The sequence below is a fragment of the Pinus tabuliformis genome, chromosome 1_1 (genome assembly GCF_031772625.1).
Source record: "Pinus tabuliformis cultivar Carrire ecotype Pingquan chromosome 1_1, CPIR1, whole genome shotgun sequence".
NCBI classification, from domain to species: Eukaryota; Viridiplantae; Streptophyta; class Pinopsida; order Pinales; family Pinaceae; genus Pinus; species Pinus tabuliformis.
The window spans coordinates 786918251-786939801 of NC_142297.1; the positions used below are offsets into that span (position 1 = coordinate 786918251).

General features: G+C 37.5%; 1 non-coding gene across 1 annotated transcript; it reads right to left on the minus strand.

Annotated features, from left to right (window-relative positions):
• Positions 1-5305: 5305 nt before the first annotated feature.
• TRNAS-AGA (transfer RNA serine (anticodon AGA)) lies at positions 5306-5387 on the minus strand. Its single transcript has one exon. It is a non-coding gene; the product is annotated as a tRNA-Ser (tRNA).
• Between the last annotated feature and the right edge of the window lie 16164 nt (positions 5388-21551).

Sequence of the window (21551 nt, forward strand, 5' to 3'; positions counted from 1 at the left end):
GTAGAGGAGCAACAGCTTACCAGCTCCGTCAGGGAGTGCATAAGCCAGCCTAGGAGCTATGCAGTAGGGAGAAAGAGGGAGTTGTTTGACATTTTTTGGAGGATATGGCAACTAGTGGCTTGCGGGATTAGTACAGGTTGGATGGGGCTTCCAACTACGTCATCTGGAAGGCTAGAATGTCTTTCCTTCTAGATGAGCATGCCCTCAAGATATATGTTGATAGTGTGGTAAAAAAGTACAGAGCTGAGATGGCGAAGGCGAAGAGGATGATCCTCGATGGAGTCAAGGATCACGTGATGTGCTACGTTGCTAGCAAAGGGACTGCTAAGGAGATGTGGGATGCCTTGGCCACATTGTATTAGGGATCTTTCGAGCAGTGGAAGATGCACTTAGAAGAGAAGTTGAGGTTTGTGCAGATGCAGAAGGGAGAACGTGTGGATCCATTCCTCACGAAATTGAAGGAGACCCGTGATGAGTTGTCGGTTGTGGGGTACACACCTCAGGATTCAGAGTTAGTGAGACTAGCTCTAAATTCCATCTTGGATGAATGGCAAGTCTTTGTCTAGAGTATCCTGGGAAGAGCAACATTGCCAAATTGGGACGAGATGTGGGCAACTCTAAAACAAGAAGAGTTGAGGAGAGACCTGCTCAAGGTCAAACTTGACGGAATGAGTAGCAGGAGTGGGTCAAAGCTCAAAGTAGAAGAGGAGGATAACGCAGCCATTGGATCGAAGGGACAACAGGGGCAACAAAGACGAAATAAGGACGTCTCCAAGGTGAAATGTTTCAGATGTGGCGAGATGGGCCACTATGCATCCCATTGTCCTTTGAAGAAAAAGGACAAGGATGAGAAGCACGATCCTAAGGTTGCATCCGCAAAGATTGAATAGGAGGAGGAGTTCGCCATGACAACCAAGATACCTCCAAGAGGGAGGTGGGCTGATATAGAATTGTAGTTCGATAGAGCTACAGATGGGAAGGATCCTTGAGGAGCCCACCTCTTGGATCATCGCCTTGCTATGGGAGCCCATGATTAGTAGTAGCGGGACGGAGGAGTTTTCAGTTGGTGCCACAGAGTGTTGATTCGACAGATGCAGTAGTTAGTAGCGCCAGAACGTAAGCAACGCAAAGTAGAGAGGTATAAGTGCGTGGAGGCACAGTGTAGAGCTTCAAGAGCGCAGTGGATTCAAAGGACAACATAAGACTAGCAACAGTTAGCATTTCAGCACCAAGGTGTATCCACTAGATACGTGTCTAGTTTTGGGTGTTTTTTAGTTGCTTCTCTCAGCAACTGAGTTGCAGTACGGATGCAGTGTTAGCAGTGGCAGTGCTAGCAGCATAGCAGATGCAACATTTGAGAGTGAGTTGTAGTACAAATGTAGCATTGGCAGTGGTAGTGTCAAAGGTATCAGTGCAGTAGTTGTGGACAACATGTCAGACATCGACAACGCAAAGGACGATGCTTCAAAGTCAGAGTAGTATGCAATAGCTGTGTATTGCTAGAGCACATTCCTCACTAAGAGGGAGTGTTGATTTGGGGCAGCATCGAATGTGCTCTAAGCCTCAAATTTTGTAGGGAGGCTTGGGCACATGCATTCCAAAGAACTCAGAAAGAGTTTTGGGAAATTCCACCCAGAAGTGATTTTATTAAAATAATTAATATTTTTAATGGGGTTTCTAAATCTAAACTTTGAAAAATTAAAATATTAATGGGTATTAATCTAATCATGGGTGAAACTTCTAGAAAAAGACGCGGATCAAGCCAAAATGATTTGAGCCTCTGATTATGATTTAATCTAGGTTGTTGGTTGTCCAACAAGAAGATATAAGAAGGGGCTTGAGAGTCATTTGGAAGACACACAGAGAGATCAAGGAAATCGATTTTTTTGAAGTGAGAAGTTCTCAGGAATAAAATCGATTAAGGAGATTTCTTGCAGTAGAGGGGTAGTGAGAATCCAGAAAAAGGAAATTTTAGAGAGTACGAGGTAGAGGGAGAAAAGAAAGACATCCAGAGGAAGGCTAATGCTGGCCCACGCAGTGCTGACGCAGAGGTAGTGCAGTCCTTGAGGGGAAGTCGAGTTTCAGTTGTCGAGAGCCGCGAGGTGTGAGTCCGAAAGGCAGAAGTTCGATTTTCTTAGCCAGTAGAGGATCCAAAAGAGAGGCAGCGTAATACCCAAGAGGGGTGACGAAGAAACTGTCGGGAGTGACACAGTTCTGCGCAAAGGCCACACAAAGGGTGACACAGAGCCTCCATTTCAGTCGGATCAGTCACTAATTCTCCAGTGATAGGGCGAGATCATTTCACCAGTCTTTTGTTCAATATTCTCTTTGTATCGGATTGCTAGTTGAGCATCCTAGAATTGTACTCAGATTTTCTCTCGCATAATAATAAAACCCTCAGCGCTGTTGCACCAGTTTTCTAGCATTGGGTTTTTCCAGGGACATTGGTCCAAAAATAACATGGACCTATGTGTTTGTATTTCCTTGCTCAGTTTCTATGTTTCAGAATCATATTTAATTTGGTGTAGGCTGCCTCAATAATTTACTTCAATGTTTCAAGAAGAAATCTGAAATAAGCTTGTAATGTAATTTACAATCTAGGAGAAGTAGATTCAGCTGGTTACAATAGGATTCCAGAGATTGTTAGATCTAGGAAATTTCACAAAGTGTCGCACTTGTCCTCTGTTTCCATATTTTTTGTGGTGATTGACCTTGTCATCACTAATTGGTTTTTATGTCTGCTAGCCCAATCTTGCAGGTCAATCAACCTCATGCCATTTGGCCTTTTTCCCTTTCCTACCATCTGTCAGCGTCCAAGGCTTCTAAAACTGACTATACAGAAAAATATTCTTAGCCCTAGAATCAATTGTCCCTTTGCCCTACCCATGTGCATATTTTCATATAGATATATATATATATATATATATATTTTACAACATTTACACCAGGTCTACCACACTGTGCATATATAATTACATAGTTGCAACATGACCAAGAAAGTATATCTATTACTTTCAACTTGTTTATGATATTTACAAAATTGCAAAAGAACCAGGAAAAGTATTTGCAGTACTCATACAAATGCAAAATGACTCAAGTCATATTTACAACATTTACACCAGCACAAAATGACTAGAATAATATTTACAATAACTACACAAGAGCAAAATGACTAGGGTCATCACATAAGAACACTCATTTATGATGCTTTTGAACTTGATAAGGCTTTTTAAGTTGGGACTCATTTCAAAGGATCGATTTCTTTGCCTAAGAAATTTGAAATTTGTTAATTGGATTTCTACATGAATCTTTCAAACATTGACAATTTGGGGTTACCTAGCCATCGTTAGATTTTTGACCATATTTATTCTTTGGATCTTTCAGCCTCTACATGCCTCATTGTGAGGCCTCATTGCTCATTCAATGGTTGATGATGGTTGCTTATATTGAGAACCCTTGTTCTAGTTCATCACTAACACCTATTTTTCTAAAGAATTTATGTGGTGGTTTTCATGTTTAACATTTTCATGCCTCTGCAACTGAACCTCCTTGGCTTCACAATTCAACCAGGTTCATTGAGTTTACTCAGTTCTCCTCTTCAAAGTTTTGCTCGTACTTCCTTAATGGAGGTTTCAACGTCCATAGGTATCTTGCTCTTTCCATTCAAAACATCCTTTTGAGACTTCAATTTTAGCTCCAATGTCTTTTTCAACACTAGCTTTTTTCTCTCTTTTGCAAAAGGGTTTTATCTACGAGTTTGTATCCTTTTCTTCACTTATGAGAGTTTGTACATAGATACCTTAATAGACCTAGTTGCCAAGACCCATTTTTCACAGTTTAGCTTAAGGTGGAATGTTAGTGTTTGGTTATTGTCCCATTTTCCAATACAATCAATTATTGTTAATTGTAAATTTATATTGGTATCTCTAACTACACAAATAATTATCTTTTGCTACCACCGGGCATCTTCCATTACTATATATATTGGGAATCCTCTTGAACATAATATAATAGATGTAGAATTCTTTTTTTTTCTATTTTTGTTTTGGTCTACTGAGCTTAGGCTTGTTTACAATCTAGGTGGTTAGACCTAGATTTCTAAAACTACTCCAAGTTAGTATAGATCCATCTTAACCATCATCTATCAAGTGTGAAGAGGGACTAGATCTCTTGTGGTGTAAACAATTTTTCAAGTTTCGCACTCTAAAAGAAGTATGCACCTCAGATATTTTGATTCCTCTAGACACTTGCCAGGTTCGTGATTAAGATAGATTTATGCTAGTAAATAATGAGAAAAAAAATCAAGATTTTTAAAATAATAGCAAATTTTCATAACTACATAGTTAAACATAGTCATTGAACAATTCCTAAAATGTTATGGACTAGAAAAATCTATGATCTTTGTAACCCGAGGAAAAATTAAAATGCGAAAACCCCTCCTAACCTTTTAATTAATCAAAATACATATTAAGTAATTCCTTTATTTATTTAAGTAATTTCTCAGCAAGTTTGGAAATCCAATAACAGAGAAAATAGGCACGTCAGTGCCAGGATTCGAACCTGCAAGAGAACATACTCTCTGCATCTCTCAGTGGAAATTAATCAAAAAGTATATTAATTCAATTCCTATATTTAGGAATGAATAAAAATTAGTAAAGTAATTTCTTCAGCAAGTTTAAAAATCCAATAACAGAGAAAATACGCACGTCAGTGGCAGGATTCGAACCTGCAAGAGAACATACTCTCTGCATGTCTCAGCGGAAATTAATCAAAAAACATAGTAAGTAATTCCATTATTTAGAAATTAATCAAAAATTATATTGAGTGATTCCTTTATTTATTTTAGTAAATTCTACAGCGAGTTTAAAATCCAACAACAGAGAAAATACTCGCCTGTCAGGGGCAGGATTCGAACCTGCAAGAGAACATACTCTCTGCATCTCTCGGTGGAAATTGATAACAAAACATATTAAGTAATTCCATTATTTAGAAATTAATCAAAAAGTATATTAAGTGATTCCTTTATTTATTTTAGTAAATTCTACAGCGAGTTTAAAATCCAACACCAGAGAAAATACTCGCATGTCAGTGGCAGGAAATCGAACCTGCAAGGGAAATTCTACAGCAAGTTTAAATACTTTAAAATCCAACACCATAATCGCATGTCAGTGGCTGGAATTCGAACCTGCAAGGGAACTTCTACAGCAAGTTTAAAATTCAACGCCAGAGAAAATACTTGCATGTCAGTGGCAGGATTCGAACCTGCAAAGACAAATACTCTCTGCATGTCTCAAAGAGAAACTAACGTGGACGGCAGGATTCGAACCTGCGCGGGCAGAGCCCACATGATTTCTAGTCATGCCCGATAACCACTCCGGCACGTCCACTTCGATGTCACATTCATTTAATTTTTATTAGGAGACACAAAACTAGGCGTCTCCGTATCAACATTTACAAATTATTAGAATGGCCTGTAGCTCAGTGAATAAAGCGTCTGTTTCTCAACCACGAAGTCGGTAGGTTCGACCCCTAGCAGGCGGGTAACTCTGGAGGATTTTGTTGTTTCCCGGTATGAACGAAAATTCGCTGCTTATTGATACCAAATGTATGAAGAATATTATTTTTGGCTTACAATTCGCTCCTTATTTATTCCCAAAAGTATGATGCTTTGCAGCCATTTGCAGTAGAATATTGTATACGCTCTCCCGTTTTTGCTTTTAACTCATTGCTGTTACTTGCAAACACTTTGAAAAGTATGAACATAAGCTGATTGCTCAATTATTCAGGTTAACAACGTAATTAAGCGGAAGGTGGTTGTTTTCCATTTTTCTGTTGAGATAAATTCTCTCTTTTTTTATGTTCAAAATGTATAAAGTTATGAACTGATCATGGATGTCGCTTATTTCTCCAATTTGGAAGATGTGCTTTCACTTTCATAATTATATTAAATGGTTAAAGAAATCTTTAAGGATATATTTTGCATTTTAAATATATGTTACTGAATTGAATACATTTAAAATTTGGAAGAAGAATTTCATAAGGTTAAGTTAGTGTTGTTACGGTCAAGAAACTCTTTATGTTAAAATTTTCATACTTATATGGAAAGTTGAAAAGTTAATAGAGATCAGGGATCTTCGACAGGTAAGATGTTTCAAAGAGAGCTTCATAATCTCAAAGAGAGCTTCATAATCTAGTGTAGCAAAAATGAGACTTTCAAAATAATATTAAAGTATTACTTTTCTATTTAGTATTGGGAGCAGGATTACCTGAATCTGAAGTTCTTGAATAGAAATAAACATTCTTCCTCAAATTAACTTAATAGAGATCTGTGATCTCTGAAAGGTAAAAGATGTATCAAAGAAATTTTCAGTAAAAAGAGACTTTCCAGATAAAGCTTAAAGCACTGCTTTTTTCCTAGTTAGTATTGGGAGTAGGGCTTACTTGAATCTAAAGTTCCTGAATAGAAAGAGACATTCATCCTCAAATCCATTGTTAAGGTTGAAAATATTTTAAATATGTATCCATATATGTAGGTAAAAACTATTTTTCTTAGAAAATGTGAAGTGACAATAGGAATATTTTATGGGCGTTTTTTTAATAGTGTTTCAGGTGGTTGTCTTTAAATTTAAAAGGCATAATATAAGTATTTTAACATCAAAATATTTATTTTAACAATAAGACTTTTACAAAATGAAGTCTTTAATTTACTTACAACTTTTTTATATACAATTATTTTTCATATTTATAGGGATATATACACATAGTTTAACATTAAGACTTTTGTATGATGAAGTCTTTAGTCTACTTACAACATTCTTATATACAACTCTTTTTCATATTTATATGGATAAGAACAACCCGCTGGTGGTCCGTAAGGAGGCATGCTTGCGTGCTTTCACTCCTGCCTAATGTCTATTTCACTACTAATATTTTTTAAATGTCAAATATCGATCTCATGCCTAATGTCTCTTTCACTACTAATATTTTTTAAATGTCAAATATCGATCTCATATTAATAATCAAATAAATTACTCATCTTCTATTAGAAAGTAATTCAATGTCTTAGTTTCAATTACTATTTGAGCATTGAAATATTTTATTATTTTATTATGATTAACATTAAAAAAAAATGACTTTCTTCTTTATATTTATACATAAATATGATATTGAAATTGAAATATATTACTGAACCTAGATTCATATTTTATTTAATTTCTTTATTGAACTATTTTAAAAAGTATAAGAAGTATACATTTTCTTACAATTAAAAGTAAATATATAAGAAATTATTTACTTTTAGTTATTTTAGTTGATATAAAATTATATTGAAAGTGAGAGTGAAACATTTTTACCATATCTCCTTCAGAGTGGGTTGCTATGTCGCAACCTAATGGAGCTAGCCCACAAAGAGTGAAATTATTGATGTTTTATAATTCCTTTAATTAAAACTAACCACATATGTATATTCATTTTTATTTTTTATTAAAGTTGATATTGTTTTTGATTTAGAGAATATTTCCTTTTGATTTTAAAAAGGTTACATGTCAATTATAGATTGAGCATGGAAGGGATTACACATCTCCTTCACACTAGGCTATATAATGTATCTCTAGGCACAATAACAATCACAAATAGTTTTGCAAAATTGAGAAATAAATAAATAATCAAAACAAAAATGCTTTGATGCCTGTACAACCAACTTTAAAATAAAATCCATTTGGCACCTCTCTCTCCAAGCAGATTCCCCTGAGTTATTTCAATATAAAGAACATGATAAACACTAAATTTGAATCAAAGAAATGAAGTGAAATTGACAAGAACATTGTCCTCGGAAAAATGCAAATGACTCTAAAGCTAAAAAAATCAACTTGAGTACACACATCTTTAGAGTCTTGAAACTCGAATGTCAAATTGAATGAAAAAATAAATGAGAATAATCACTAATCACATATTGTGTAAAAATGACACCTAATACCATCAGAAAAATTATAATCATAATTAATCTCACTTATTTCATTCGCTTAGGAGTAGCAAAGTTGTAACACTCTCTCCCACCCCCTTGGACATTCCAAGCTATGAGAGGTGTTACTTTCAATTAGCTTGACCTCCATGGTCTCATTATGAAGATGGGGTTACAAAAATCCTCCTTTTCCAAAGATTGTGAAGTTAACTTTGGACAACACCATCACATTTCGCTTGTTGATAGCTTTCCAATGATATAAATTTTATCTTGATCTGATCCTGGATTGAAATTTATGCCCTTTTAAAGTTTATCCAATTAACTCTTGCCACATCAATAAGACACTGCCACATGGCACCCACATATGCCCACTTGGCTCTACCACATCACTCGTAAGGGTTATGTGGTGTCCACACGGCTACAACCATGCACTCATGGCGCTTGCACCTTATCTTAGTTAGGGGTCCCATAAGATTCGACTCTTTTGTGCCATGCAACGATTTCCTTTGTATTTGGTTTAAGGGGATATCCAGGTGTGCATGGAATTGCGCTTTGGAAAATATCCTAGACCCATGAACCTCTAGATTGCCACATCTCCAAAGGATGTCCGGTCCTCACATGATTAATCCAACACACCAGACCCACCTCAGACATATTATACATTCTATGAAATCCGACTTCATGCCAATTTCGGCCCATGCAAACATTCCACCAAGTCAGGCCCCACCTCAGATTCCTCCACCAAGATGTAAATATGGATTGAAACATATCCGTCCCCACATGCTTTTTCATTATGCAGAAGCTCTCGAATCACCCAAATCCTGAATTCACTTACCAAATTATATAACATCCAATTTCACTTAAGCAGGGCCCTCACTAGATATTACCTCTTACTTACTCTGCAATATATCCATATTATTTCTAATCTAGTGCATTCTTAAAAATGCATGTGTGAACTAACCAGATGGCCATATTCCCAGACACATTTGCTAGGCCTAAAGTGCATCTATATCAAATATAAAATCTTGTCATTACCTTATCCAACCCCAGATATAAGTTTGATCTTTGCCACACTCAGACTGAGGAATTCTAATAACTTCAAGGGATTCAACCAAAGCTTTCCTTGAAGCCTGGTGTTGCTCAAAACACCAACTTCCACAGGGTTGGAACCCTATTCAAACATTAACATTCCAAATATTATAGATTTCTATAATACAATCAACGAACCCATCAACATGCCTACTATCATGCACTAAAACTAGCTAAGCCATAACTGAAACTACTCTATAAATTCACATATAAAAACCTCATATTAAACCACAACATGGATCCCAAAAAACATTATCAGATCCACTTATATAACATATATTTCATTATTCTTAGTCCATTACTAGGAAAGGCAATCATGATCCTTAAACAGTCACAAGTCCTTGATTTCCATAACATACCAACTAATGGAATTCACACACTAGAATAGTGTAGCTGAGTACATCAAGCATTCATACATGACCATGTAAATAACTTTGCAACTTAGGAAAGTATCAACAACCACAGGGATGTACCAATTCTTCATAAGAATGAGAACATTCACAAAAGCACCTAATTGTAGAAAAACAAGAATAACACATTCATCCATTAACAATGGTGATACATACTTTGTCATAAAATAGAACAATGCCATTCATCATTCATGACACAACATATTTACAAGTAAATACACTTATCTAATTAACTCAAATGACTAGAAATTGAGGGAGAGACTTCAACTCTCCACCAACCATAGGCCAAATACACTGCAATCTTTCTTACAACTGACCACCCTCAAGCTGGATTCAAAGTATGAGGAGTTAAGTGATCAAGGGAATTCACACCAATACTAGTCGACTAATCACATAGGAATCCCAAGCACCCAGTGTCTCCATCTACTAAACACTATAGGAGTCCATAGTACACAATGTCTCCACCTACTAGATACTACAAGGAACTAGAGCACGTACTGTTCCACCTACTAAACCCTACATGAATCCATAACACATAGTGTCTCCACCTACTAAACATGATAGGAATCCAAGTCACATAGTGTTTCCACCTATTAAACCTTGCAGGAATCCAAAATACATAATGTCTTCACCTACTCTCCTCTTGCCTTCCCTTCATGCCACACACCTTTGCATGCCCCCTAAATTCTTGCACCTTGCGTTCTCTTCTACAATATCTATCGTGTTTCTAGTATGATTATCCAAGCATACTTGGCATACCATCTTGTGTATCTCTCTTCTCCTTCCCATTGACCTCTTTTGATGCTGACCCAATTGCTTGCCTCTTGCGTGTTGATCACACCAGTATGCCCTAGGAGGAAAGAGGTCTAATGGGGTTCGTCCTTCCCTTAGGGAATCCATACTCAACCTCCTACTTGCTATGTAGACAATTAAACTTGTAGAATTGGTAGCAGAATAAATGAAGGAGCATGGGTTTAATCACTTCCCAAACAACTACTCCTCCTAAGACCTCTGAATTTGTGTCCACTCCTCCAACCCAATGATTATTTACATTTTCACATTATTTATATGAATTACAATTCATAGTGACATTTACAAAAGGGGTAGAAAAAAGGGTTGTTACAAAAGCCAAAAAAAATGTTTCATCCTAGTAACTCGTTGTCAATGTCACTTGCAAGTTACAATGAATTTTAGTGCATGAAAAACGATATGCAAAAAAAAATAAACAAGAGAAGACTTTACACAGTAAAAAACCCTGTATTTGAAGAGTGCTTGCATGGTCGCTAGAGTCCAAATCTTGGTAGAGATGCACCAATTTAGATGCAACATTTGCAGACATATCACCATAATTCAATTTTGCAAATAGAGATCCCTTTTTTTAATATAGAAATTATCAACTATTTCATGTCGTTTGGCTAGATTTGCATGAACCCCTCTAAGAGCTTCAAATTATTCAGTGTAAAGTATTATTAATGTCCCAATTACAACTTTGATTTCAATTGATAACCATGGAGTCCAAGAGGATGGGAATCAAAGGCATAAACCCATAGTCAATTATAGACCAACTAAACTTTATCAATATGGCTATTACTAGTTAGGGAATATAGAAAACAAATAAACCTTACTAGCCACATTGGATGTATCAACATTTTGTATTGTTGGTGGTGCTATGCTTAGAGCTATAACAAAGTGCACCTGATTTGTTAAATCACTTTAGGGTAGAGCTAGAGGTTTCACACAGCCTAGCTGGCATTGAGTTGAGTTTGTAATTGGCATGAATCCTCAAGGAACAACCACATGTATAGAAATTGGTCTCAAGACATGAAATTGGGGACTACAAATGGCTATGTTTAGGATTTTCCAACTGAGATAGATGCAGGTGCCCCTATTTGGTAGGAATGTATTTCAACTAGAATAGGAGAAACTCTTTCAAACCAAATCATAAAAAAATTAGTAAATTACGGTGAAAAAAATGCAAACATGATCTCATAAATGAGCATAACTAGGTTTCTAACTTGGGAAGGAGCATCAATAGAAAGACTATAAACCCGATATATTTGAGGGTTCAAAGAAGGAAGTTGACATTGATCTATATTTCTCAAGAGTGGTGGTGTAGATGGAATAAATGTTTTCAACAATGGTTGATTCATTGGTGAAGAAAAAATATATTCTGCAAAATGTAAGCAAACTTTGTCACATATTAGGATCTATGGAGAGAAATAAAAAGAAATAAATTTATTAAAATTAATAGTTAACGAACTCATTCACAACATGCTTATATAGGACTGCATATCATAATTTTTCATACTACCTATGGAGCTTGAGAAACTGGTATGGATAGAAAACATGTGGAGATGGTTCTAGCTGGTAAGGTGCATGAGTAAAACAATTTTGGATGGAAGGTTGTTCTTGTGGTGCCTACTGTGGTCTAGGTATTTATTTATAGACACCGGATGCCAGTGGCTTCTCCACACAAATTTCCTAGTTTCCTCCTCTGCTTCACTCCCTTTATCCAATTCCTAGGAAAAAGAATAACCAGAATAGTGGGTAGAGCTATAGTTGTAGAAACCACATGTAAATCCTGCCTTTACAACGCTAGAAAAATCATATGACAATCACCATTTTTTTTTAAATCCAATACCACGAAAAATAACATAAAATTTTTAGTCATATAAGGTTTATATCATATTTATAAGATAAACATTTCTTTTAATATAATTAAAAGTAATTATTTTCCAAATTCTATAGTTAAACTTTAGACACAAGTTCATAATTTTGATCACTATTTCAAAATCAAATAAAATAGATTGTAAATCCATTTTGGAGGTAGGGATAAAAAACATATGCAAATGGTTTCATATAATCCAAATAATTACCTACGAACACACACTTTGTAAATGGAAATGACTTAAATATGTGGTCACAAGTTTCATCTTGTTTATGTTATGCTTCTTGTAATTCTCCCTCCCACCCCTTGGACCTTCTCGGGTTGCGGGAGGTGTTACTTTTAACTAACCCAACTTTCATGGTCTCACCATCAAGATGGGGTTACAAAAATCCTCCGTCAAAATTTGCAAAATTAATTTCTGATATCATGGTCACGTCCAACTTGTCAAGAGATTTATGGTGATATAAACTTTTCCTCAATCTGGCTCTTGGATTGAGAGTTATGCCCAATTAAAGTTCGACCAATCACATGGTGCCACATCAACAATACACTTCCATGTGGAGGCCACATAGAATAAGGGCCATAGGTCCCACCAAACCCAATTGTGTAGATTTTTTGCATAGCTATATGTTATATCCAATCTCAAAAAAAAAAATAGTGTGCACACTATTTCTCATTGAGCATTATTTCTCGACCCCTAGATTCCCTGGACTCCAGGTCTCCTCCTTTGCGAGGCCTACCATGGGGTTCACAAGCATCCATGTTGCCTTTCTAGCTAGCATGGAACTTCCCACTTCAACTCCCATCGTGGGTCCCTTAGTGCCCATGACTTTGTGCTTTAACTCTTTTCCATGTCATATCTGAACCATAGGAGATATCTAGTGTGTATGCAAATGTGCACCCTTAGTACACACATGGATCTCTGAATCTCAGATAACTTATCTTCCCACTTCGACATTTTCCCTTGCAAACATTTGCGACATGTGTCAAGTCCCGGGGTCTCCAAATTCTCTCTCTAGCGACTTAATTCTTGAATCTACCTAGGTAGGGCCCTACACAGACATTGCCACTCACATTTCTCCATGAAACATTCAAATTTTTTCAGATTTGGTGCATTCCCAAAAATACATGAGGTGTGACGAGCTAGACTTCTAGACTCTCAGATTCATCTGCCAAACCTAAAGTGCATCCACCCACTTCGCATATATAGATGCCTTGGACGGTAAGACCTAAAAGGGCACCTAGTTTGGATACATGGCCCTATCAATAATCCGTCTAAATCCACATACAAATCTGATTTCCTCAATACTTAGAAATTCTAAGAAATTCAAGGGATTCAACTAGAGGTTCCATTGAAGTAGGGAATTACTTAGAATGCCCATTTTACAGAGATAAAGCCATTATCCAAACTCAAAACATTCTACTCATTGTAATTAGCCATCATACATTCCATGGATCCCAAACAAAGACTATTAAATCTACTAACATATCATACATTGCATCATTCTTAGTCGTTTACCAAGAAAGACAATCGTAGCCTTAAACAAACATAGTGATCCAGATTTATGAAAGAACGAAATGAAATAGAGATTTAGATCAAAACATAGAGGTATAATGAAATTGAACTTCAATTAATAAATAAAAAATGTTGAAAATAGTTTACATGGATAATGAAATCAAAATAGCTCCAGTGGTGGTAGCTTATCTCTAAGAAGAGATGTGATGGCTACATGCCTTCTAAATTGTGCTACAATGAGGCTATGAGGCCTTTTTATCATGAAGAAAAAATGATAAACCCTATATATCCAAAAATCTAACCCTCGGAGGTGAAGAGCTAAAAGATTATGGGCCCTGATGGGGTTAGTTGGAACATCAACTTCTCAGGGCCATAACTTTGGAATACGATCTCAATTTGGTATGCATGATAGCTCATTAGAAAGGTCAATCCAAGGATAACAACTTTTGATTGGAAACCTAGTCTTTGAGTTACATTTGCCCATTTCCCCAAAAACGTTGTTTATGGCCTCAAAACAACTTCGGAAGTTCAGGAGTTGAAAATTATTGAAATAGGAATTTGTGCTAAAAAACGGGAAACTGATAGGAAATGGTGTTGTGGGTTAAACTCGAATAGGCGAGAGGCCACCAATATCCACCTGGATCATAAAAATACATTATATTCATTATATTCCAATGAAAGTCCCCCATTGTAACAATTTAACAAAGTGTATTAAGCAAGTATACACAATCATGCAAATAACTTTACTCTTTATAAACTTGTCAACAAACATATATGCCTTGAATCCCCTCATAACCTTGAGACCGTTCACATAAGAATCTCATCATAGATATACAAGAATAACACATTCATCCATAAACAATGGTGATACATACATTTTCATAACACACCATAACATCATTCATCATTCACAGTGCTATATATATATAGACACATACACACACACGCACACTTATCTAATTAACTTGAATGACTTCTAGCTGAGGGAGACACTTCAACTCTCCACCCAACCGTAAGCAAACTACATTGCAACCTTTCTTGTAGCTGACCACCCTTGAGCTATATTTAGAGTCTGAGGAATTAAATGCTCAAGAGAATTGACACCAATACTAGTCAACCAGATGAGAGAGAGTACACTATCTAGGTGGTTCACAACTGCCTCCAATAGTAAGCACAATGGTCACTTTACTACCTCTCAAAATATATTATAGGGATTCACCCTAGGCATAGTGAAGGTCTACTCAGTTCTAAGAGTATCATCTCATTCTAAGGTGGTTCACAGCTAGATTTACAAGGCAAGCACTACAGGAATCCAAAGCATGCCTCCACCTGCTAAGAACTACAAGAATCAAGAGCACATCTCCACCTACTAAGCACTATAGGAATCGAGACCATGTCTCCACTTGCAAAGCATTACAAGAATATAGAGCATGTATGCACTTGCTAAGTGGTTAACAACCTTCCAACAAGCACCCAATGGTTTAATTGCCCTTTAGCCAACTCTAAGTGATTCAGCCCCAAGGAAAGCACTTAGAGGGTCCCAATCGAGAAAACTAGCAGTAATGAGTCGAATTCTCCATTGAGACTTCACTAACCCATTACAAAACCGATACACATCACTGGTCATACACCGAGGATCACAAGGATCATTGTCCTATCTACCTTTCTCTTGTCTTCACTTCATGCCATGCTCCTTTGCGTGCTCCTACATTCACTATGCCCTCCATTCTCTTCTGCGAGCTCTCTCATGTTTTCTGTCTACATATCTCCATCTCCTTGCATTCTCTTTGCCCTCCCCATCTTTTCTTCACATCCCTTCTCTTATCCCTCTCTTGTGTGTTAACTTCCTCAACATGTCCCAAAAGAATAGGGACAATATGTGCTCGTCCTTCACTCAAGTGACCCATACACAACTTCAATCCTCGCACCAGCAAGGCCATAAATTCATCAGGGAAATAGGTGGTAAAATAAATGAAGTCTCTTGGGTTTACACTCAACACAAACAAATCCTCCTCCTTAGACCTATGAATCTATGTTCACTCCTATAGACCAACGATTATTTATATTTCAACATTATATACATGAATTACAATTCATAATGACATTTACAAGAGTGGTAGCAAAAAGGGTTTTCACACCTACACTAACCCAAGATCACAACTCTATCTTCACACACTTGTCACATACCTTCTAAAAATGGATGATTCCCTAATGATTAGCTAAAATGGTTTTACCTTTTACACTTAAATTGCTTGATATTGGGCTCATATGCCTCAAATATCTTAGAATTTATACCACTCATATCTTTCCTCTACCTTTGTATCCATGCATTTTAGTGTGATTCAAATGCTACTCACAACCTCTATTTTTACTCACAATTTTGTTAATTCATCTCACAATCCTTCATCAACCATCAAATTCTCATAATCAACATAAACATGAACTTCACCCAATTGATGTTTTTGATGCCCTCAGTGAAACTTGAATCTACTAATTCCTTATTTCTTGTTATTAACTCTGAAAGCATGAAATTGTAGTTGTAACCATTCATTTTCTTGATTTTTATTATTGTATGCCTGCATTCTATAGAGAAAATAACCAACTAGTAATTCCAATTGAAAAGAAAAGAAAAGCATAATTAAGATTCATACAAAATTGTCAAATAAATGGTCCTACAATATCCCATGTAACTAAAAGCATTGTTAATCGAAGAGTTAGTAAACAAAGATCTTGTGTTCATTATTTTGGGAATCCTAAAATCATAAATGTGGGGTTCCATATTCAAATCCAATAGTATGTTCTTGGGTTTAATATCTAAATGTATGATGGTATGCTGGCAGTCACCATGAAGATATGAGATCGCATGAGCCATTCCAATGGCTATTTTATAACAAGCATCCCATCCCAACTCTAGAGAAGGGTTTTATCTCATGCAAGGCACCATCTAGGCTATCGTTAGGCGTATATTCATACAAAGTGAAATCACATTCTTTCTGCACCTATAATTCCAATAGCTCAACCATTTTTTTATGACAATTTTTTCCTACTATTTGGATTTCCCTTATCATTCTCATTTCCTCTCCATCTTCATCGCTAAATACAATCCTCTTCAAGGCATACACTGTACCTGTTGAATTTCCACGATCTTGGGTCTAGGTTAGAATCTTAGAATCTCTGACGCTACCAAACCAAGAATCTCAACAAGAACCAATTTTCACAACAGAAAATATAAAGCAGTAAATCACATATGCACAAGTATACACATTTTTAATAAAATATTGTACAATAATGTACAACCCAATCTTTGTTATATTAAACCAATTTGAATAATACAACAGTCTATGGTATACAAGATAAATTGACAATCTTTGCAACAACTTCTATGTTGTATCTTGTCATACTAGTCCTTTGCTTATGTACTTCTCTCTAGCTGCCCTCAGTCCTTCAAAGGACAACACATAGAGACTCGAGGAGGGTTGCCACCTATCACTATTTGAATTCACTTCAGTTACAATGAACACAGGTTCATCAATCTACTCTCTAGGCTAGCCAATACTTGAGCTCCAATTTTCCAAAATAGCAGTCACTTTGGTCGATCAAAGTGTTTCACATTAGGCACCAAACTTCACCCAACCTTCAACTCTCTTTGTCACTTCAAGATTACTTGTCTAGGGCTACTTTGGGTGGCCAACACATTGCCCTCCACTAGACCAATGGAACCCAATCCACTCATTGCAAGATCTTCTCCTATGAAGGCTTCCAATCACCAAATAAAGCCTTCAAATTGGCTCCCATAGGTTGCTCCAATTATGTCCACACTTGGACACGATCCAACATCAATTCAACAAAAATACTTCATCAATACATACCTTGTGGTAGGTCTGTTCACTGCTGTTTAATTCTTCTCTTGGTTAGGGCAATTGTCACTAGGCAACAACCCTTCCAACCTTTACAAAACAATATTTTATTAAGTGCAGCCTCCCTTCCTCACTTTGTCGTCAATTTTCTCTGGGATAGGGCTCAAACCAACCCTTCAACAAGCCTAAAATTGATCCTTGTTCCTCTTGCAGTTGGTTGTAATCACTACAACAACTTTGGCCCTCATGAAGGGAGGTTCAGGGTTGCAGCCTACCCATACTTTGATAGCTATAGCTATGGTCTAGCAAGAGGAGAAATCTCTCCCCAAACCGCACCTAAAAATAATCCTCGACGTCACTCTGAAATGCGGCCTCCAACAACTAATTCAGACCTACAATGAAGAAGAAACCTAGCCCAAAACAACCCTTAATTCTCCACCCTTTTTCCTCCTTGAGCTTGACCTAATTTCATAGATGTATGATGCTCTTTAATGTCCTTGGATACTCTAAATGAGCATCACATTCCTTCTATTTATACACATAATAAGGGTTAACAAATTTGTTGAAGAGACGTGACTTTTGGACCAAGCCTAGATGACTTGGTTGTCCATAAATCAATTGTCAACTAAATTCATATCTCACTAAGGAAAAGTCAAAATTCGACAATTCTCGAAGCGTTGGATTATCCTTTCCGTCCTCTATCATCTCATCTGATCACATGTCCAAAGTGCTCCAAGACCACAAGTGACTCTTGTGGCGCTTTGCTGAACCCCAAACCCAAGCTACTCAAAAATCAACACTCCCTCTTAGCGAGGGAGGTACTTCCAAGACTAGGAAGTAACTCATCATCATCATCACTAATCTCAACACTTTCCCAATTCTTAGCGCTCACCACTGCAACAATCCCTGTAGCATGAACTATGCCTCTCTTGGAAGTGTCATTGTGACTGGAAGCATCCTGCTTCTTCTTCTTCTCCTGTATCAATTTCCAATCCCTCCATGATTCCTTCTTGCCATATGTGGAAGCACCCTTGCTTCTCACTGACCACACACTCTTCTTGGGCTGCAAAGTCTCCTTCTGAACCTGGAAGATCCCACTAGAACTCGACTCCCTCCGAGTCTCTGGAACTTGGACCTTCTTCTCAGGAACCTGTACCTATACCTCTGAAGACCGCACCTGCAACTGCTTCTCTAGAAGCTGCACCTGCTTCTTCCCATGATCCATAAGATTTCCCATCAGCCTGTATAGACCATGCACTCTAACTCCAAGCAAAATCCCATCAGAGCTAGAGCCTCTAGGTTTGAGTCTTGCCTTCCCATCCTGGAACAAGACCTCAAACCCCTTCTTCTCGATCATTGAGACAAAAATCACGCTATATCTGAGTCTTGGTACAAACAATACATCCTGGACCCGCATCACTCATCTTGTCTCCATCCTGAATGGCACAACTCCCGATCCTCGGATCTCCTTCTGACTCTTGTCGCCCAACACCATGTGCAACTTCGAGTCCCATTCAGCTAGAGTCTCAAAAACCTCCTATGACCCTATCATATGTTTTGACGCACCACTATCCACGTACCATCCATCCTCATCGATAGTACTCTATGAGAATTGAGAGATATTAGCAAAGTCCTCCTCCTCCAACCTCCTAGTGAGAGCATCTATCTCAGCAGAAGTGGCAACACTGGCAACCTACTTCCCTTTCTTTTTCTCATCATCTCCCTTCTTATTCATTGGACATCTCGACAAAAAATGACCCATCTCGCCACAATTGAAACTTTTGACTTTACTCAAGTCCTTCTTCTGCTTACCCTTCATTCGTGCTCCAAGTGTAATGTCATCCTTTGAAGCCCTCTTCTTGGATGAATATCCCCATCTCACAACTCTTCTTGAATGAAGTCGTCCCACAGCCCATTCTAATCTGGAAACTTCTCTCTGGCAATAATCCGTTTTATAAAGGGTTTCCATTCCTCGGTGAACCCTTTCAAAGCAATCCTCACCATATCAGAATCTGAAACAGTCACACCGACGACAGCAAGCTTATCTTTGACCTGAGACAATATCGTAAGATGCGAAATCACTCCTTCACCCTATATCATTTTTGTGGACTTCAACTTATCCTCCAATACTAGCACCTGATTCTCGTTCTTATTCTAGAACAAATTCTAAAGATCCATCCACATTTCATGTGCAATATTCTCCCCAGACAAATGAGGTATTAAGGAGTCCTTCACACCATCAAGGATGATCATTCTCACCCTCGTATCCAAATCCTCGTACACTTGTAGCTCCTTAGGGTCAGTGGGCTTCTTGATGGCTTTCTCGGCAAACTCTCAGATCTTGTTGACCTGCAAGACCAACTTGATCCTTTCCTTCCATGGACTATAGTTTGACAACCCCTCCAACTTGTCGTCATACAGGATACTAGCCTGTAAATTCAACATAGTCACCTACAATGTGACCAAATCCCTCTTAAGATGTACTTCACTGTACACAAATTTGATTCACTAACTTCCAAAGTAGCTTAGACTAGCTCCTATACCGTGTTAAATTTCCATGATGTTGGATCTAGGTTAGAATATTAGAATCTCTGACGCTACCAAACCAAGAATCTCAACAAGGACTACTTTGCACAACAGAAAATATAAAGCAGTAAATCACATATGCACAAGTATACACAATTTTTAACAAAATATTGTACAATAATGTACAACCCATTCTTCGTTATATTAAACCAATCTGAATAATACGATAGTCTATGGTATACAAGATACAATGGCAATCTTCACTGCAACTTCTATGTCGTATCTTGTCCTGTCGGCCCTTTGTTTTCACATTGCTCTTTAGTTGCCCCTTAGTCCTTCAAAGGACAACACATAGAGACCCCAGGAAGGCTACCACCTGTCACTGTTGCAAGTCACTTTAGCTACAATGAACACAGGCTCATCAATCTGCTCTCTAGGCTGGCCAATATCTAAGCTCCAATCTGCCAATCTAGCAATCACTTTTTTCCATCAGAGTGTTGCACATTAGGCAATAAAATTCACCCAACCGTCAACTCTCTTTGTCACTTCAAGATTTATTGTCAGGGATACTTTGGGTGGCCAACACGCTTCCCTCCACTAGACCAATGGCACCCAATCCACTCACTGCAAGATCTGCTCCTATGAAGGCTTCTGATCACCAAATCAAGCCTTCAAATTGGCTCCCACAGACTGCTCCAATTCTTTCCACACTTGCACATGATCCAACATCAAATCAACACAAATTATTTATCAACACATACCTTGTGGTAGGTTTGTTCACAATTGTTTAATTCTTCTCGTGGTTAGGGAAATTGTCACTAGGTAACAACCCTTCCAATCTTGACAAAATAGTCTTCTATTAAATGTGGCCACCCTTCCTCACTTTGTTGTTTAATTTGTTGTGGGATAGGGATCAAACCATCCCTTCAACAATCCCAGAATTGATCCTTGTTCCTTCTATGGTTGGCTGTGATCACTACAAAAACTTCGACCCTCATGAACTGGGAGGTTGAGTCTTGTGGCCTACCCATACTTTGAAAACTAGTGTTGTGGCCTAGCAAGGGGAGACAAATCTCCTCAAACCACACCTAAAAATAGTCCTTCACGTCACTTTGAAATGCAACCTCCTCCAACAACTAATTCGGACTTGCAATGAAGAAGAAACCTAGCCCAAAAAAACCCTTAATTCTCCACGCTTTTTCATCCTTGAGCTCGACCTAATTTCATAGATGTATCATGTTATTTGATGTCCTTGGATACCCTACATGAGCCTCAAATGCCTTATATTTATACACATAATAAGGGTCAATGATTTTGTTGAAGACACATGACTTTAGGACCAAGCCTACATGACTTGATTGTCCATAAATTAATCGTCAACTTCAAAAATTCATATCTTACCAAGGACAACTCGGAATTCGACGATTCTCAAAACATTGGATTCTCCTTTCCACCCTCTATCATCTCATCCCATCACATGTCCAAAGTAATCCATGGTTTTGGCCCAAATCATGATGGGTGGAAA